Consider the following 4,016-nt stretch of genomic DNA (forward strand, 5'->3'; position numbering starts at 1 on the left):
GTGAATAAATAATATCTGAAACCCTACCTAATCTGGGGAAGGAAATAGACATCCAGATTCAGGAGGTACAGAGATGCTCCACTGCAATTAGCCTAAGGGGGGGCCACACATAGTAATTAAAATGGCAAAAAGTAGTCACAAAGATTGAATTTTTTTTACAAAGATTGAATTTTAAAAGCAGCAAGAAAAAAGAAATATGTTACATACAAGGGGAAACCCCATAAGACTAACAGCTAATATTTCAGCAGAAACATTCCAAGTCAGAAGGGAGTGGCATGATATATTCAAAGTCCTAAAAGGAAAAAAGTCAACAACCAGCAGGGATATCATTCAGAATATGAGAGATAATATAAGAGTTTCTCAGACAAACACAAGTTAAAGGAGGTTATCACCACTAAACCGGTCTGATGAGAAATGTTGTAAAGAATTATTTGGGGGAAAGGAGAAGGCTATAATCAAGAGAAAAAAATTAAGATAGGAAAAAATTACACAGGTACATACAAACATAATAAATATGGTAGATTAATCACTTATAAAACCAGTAGAGTTTAAAGCACAAAAGAACTGAAATCAATTATTTTTTAGAGATTTTATTTATTTATTCATTTATTTGACAGAGAGCATGAGCAGGGGGAGGGACCGGGGGAGAGGCAGACTCCTTAATGAGCAGGGAGCCAAATGCAGAGCTCAATCCTATGACCTTGGGATCATGACCAGAGCTGAAGGCAGACACTTAACTGACAGAGTTGCCCAAGTGCCCTGATATAGTACTTTTAGAGTGAGTTCAAATTTAAGTGACCATCAACTTAATATAGACTGCTATATACATAAGATGTTATAATAAGCCTAATAGTAACCACAAATCAAAGATCTGTAATATATACACACAAAATAAAGGGAAATGAATACAAGTATATTACAAAAGAAAGCTATCAAAACACAACAGAAGAGAGCAAGAGAAGAAAGAAATAGAGAACTATAAAAACAACTGTAAAACAAGTAACAAAATGGCAATAAGTACCTACCTATCAGTAATTACTCTGAAGGCAAATAGACAAAATACCTTGATCAAAAGACTTAGAGTGACTAAATGTATAAAAAAGGAAGAACCATATATAGATAGATAGATACCTACAAGACATTTACTTCAGTCCTACAAACACAAACTGTTTGAAAGTGAAGGTATGGAAAAATATTTACCAGGCAGATAGAAGCAAAAGAAAGCTGGCATAGCAATATTCACCTCGAAGAAAATAGACGTTATTTTTTTGTAGTTTCAAGTTTTTATTTAAATTTCAGTTTACATACATTGTAATATTAATTTCAGGTGTAGCATTTAGTGATTCATCACTTACATACAACACCCAGTGCTCATCACATAAGTGCCCTCCTTAATACCACCACCCATTTAACACATTTCCTCTGCCCACCTCCCCTCCAGTAACATGCAGGTTGTTCTCCATAGTTGAGTCTGCTCTCTGGTTCACCACTCTTTTTAATTTTCCCCTATGTTCTTCAGTTTTGATCTTAAATTCCACATATGAGTGAAATCATATGGTATTTGTCTTTTTCTTACTTATTTCACTTAGCATAATACTCTTTAGTTCCATCCATGTTGTTACAACATTTCATTCATTTTTATGGCTTAATAATATTCAGATAGATAGATAGATAGATAGATAGATAGATAGATAGATAGATAAATAGATATCCCAGGGGCGGGAAGGGTGGTGAAAGGATGCCTTCAGGCTTCGGGGCCTTACACTGGTTGCATTCTGTTCTCCAGGCGAAGTTCTGGTTTCCACACCCCGGAGTGGGGCACTGCTAGTCCCCAGCTCGGTGCTGGACGTTTCCTCCTCCGGATGGGTTCCCTCGGGAACCCCGGGGTCCTCTTGGGGAAAGCCACCTCTGTCTCCTCCACGGCCTCCCATGCGAACCATGGGGCCCCCAGGACCTCCTGGGCCCCCTGGACCTCCACGGAGTGGCGGTGGCATCCCTCTGCCCTCACAGGGAGGCATACCACCCCACATGCTGTTCATCGGAGATTTCTTCTGAGCAAGAGAAACCTTAAGTTTGCTTCCTTGAAAATCTTTCCCATCAAACCACTCCACAGCAGCCTTGGCAGTTCGTGGGTCTTCATAGGATACTGTAGCATCACCTTTGGGCTTTCCTGTTTCCTTGTCCAAGTAGATATGGATCATGGGTTGTCCGGTTCTTTTGTTCATCTTAACAACTCCATACTGTTTAAAGAAGTCAGCCAGATCATCTAGAGTCACATTGTCATTTAAACCTTGCACATAAATTGCACTGTTGTCAGAGTCTTCATCTGGATCTACAGGTGGGCCTAGATCAAGATCTGGTCCTTCATGCATGGGTCCACCAGGCTTATTGAAGCCACCTCGCTCTCTAGCGCCCATTCCACCGCGTCCTCCTCCCCGCCCACCTCTGCTCATGTCTCCACGATCAAATCCCCCTCTTCCCCTGCCCGGGTTATCAGGACCACTCATGCTCCGGTTCTCTCCTGGTCTGGAAAATCCTCCAGACTCCTGCCCATAAACACCCATGCTACGGGGGTGGTCCTGTTGGAATGAACTCTGCTGCCCGTAGCTGCTGCTCTGTTGGCTATATTGACTTGGAGCCTGGCTGTAGGATCCAGTTTGGGGGGGATAACTAGTGGGCAGCTGCTGCCCATAGCTGCTTTGTTGACCATAGCTACTCTGCTGTCCATAGCTGCTCGGCTGCCCATAGGTGTTCTGCTAAGAGTAACTGCTCTGATCATAACTAGTTGGCTGTGTAGAGGAGTAGCTGGTAGGAGGATAAGATGGTGGTGCTGTGACTGGCTGCATGGGGTAGCTCCCAGGTACCTGGGGATAACTGTAGTTACTCTGTCCATATCCTAGGCTGGGCTGGTTGTAACCCCCTGTGCTAGATTGAGGTTGACTAGTCTCAGCAGGTTTGTTACCATCCTGTGGTCTTGCAGGTGCGGTGGCTGCTGGCTGCTGCCCATAGGCTGGGTAAGCAGGCTGAGTGCCATATGCAGACTGAGCTTCATAGGAGGCCTGGGTGGTAGTGACCGTAGCAGTGGTGGTATCATAAGCACCAGTGCTGTACCCCTGAACAGGCTGACTGTATGCCTGGGGGGCAGTTGGAGTAGTATAACCAGCGGGAGGCTGTCCATAAGAAGTTGCATAGGCGGTCTGCCCATAGGTCGCAGTGGTCTGAGCCTGGGTATAGCTGACATCAGTGGGCTGTCCATAGGTTCCATAACTCTGCTGCCCATATGCCTGGGTGGTCTGTGCATATCCTTGAGTTGGTTGGGTGGTGTATGCACTGTAGCCCTGCTGGGCTGCAGCTTGGCTGTAGGTACTATAATCCGTGGATGCCATTTTTCCTCCTTCCCTCTATCTTTCACTTTTTGAATAGCCTCCATACTGTTTTCCATAGTGTCTTTACCAGTTATATTCCCACAAAGAGTGCAAGAGGGTTCCTCTTTCTCCACATCCTCACCAAAACATTTGCTGTTTCCTGTGTTGTTCATTTTAGCCATTCTGACAGGTGTAGGGTGATGTCTCAATGTAGTTTTGATTTGCATTTCCCTGATGAGGAATGATATTGAGCATTGCCATGTCTGTTAGCCATTTGTATGTTGGTTTTGGAAAAATATATATTTACATTTTCTGGCCATTTCTTAATTGGATTATTTGTTTTTGGGTGTTGAATTTGAGAAGTTCTTTATAGATTTTGGATACTAACCCTTTATCACATGTGTCATTTGAAAATATCTTCTCCCAATTCTAATGCTGCCTTTTACTTGTGCTGATTGTTCCCTTTGCTGTGCAGAAGCTTTTGATCTTGATGAAATGTCAAGATTTATTTTTGCTTTTGTTTCCCTTGCCTCATGAGACTTATCTATTAAGAAGTTACTATTGCTTATTAAAGAGGTTACTTCCTATATTCTCCTCTAGAATTTTGATGGTTTCCTGTCTTAAATTTAGTTCTTCCATCCGTTTTGATTT

At 42.6% G+C, this 4,016-nt stretch overlaps 1 pseudogene; it reads right to left on the bottom strand.

Moving 5' to 3' along the window:
* Nucleotides 1-1,640: 1,640 nt before the first annotated feature.
* On the bottom strand, nt 1,641-3,401 carry LOC112671791 (RNA-binding protein EWS-like; annotated as a pseudogene).
* Between the last annotated feature and the right edge of the window lie 615 nt (nt 3,402-4,016).

This window comes from Canis lupus, chromosome X, assembly GCF_003254725.2.
Source record: "Canis lupus dingo isolate Sandy chromosome X, ASM325472v2, whole genome shotgun sequence".
Classification (NCBI taxonomy): Eukaryota; Metazoa; Chordata; class Mammalia; order Carnivora; family Canidae; genus Canis; species Canis lupus.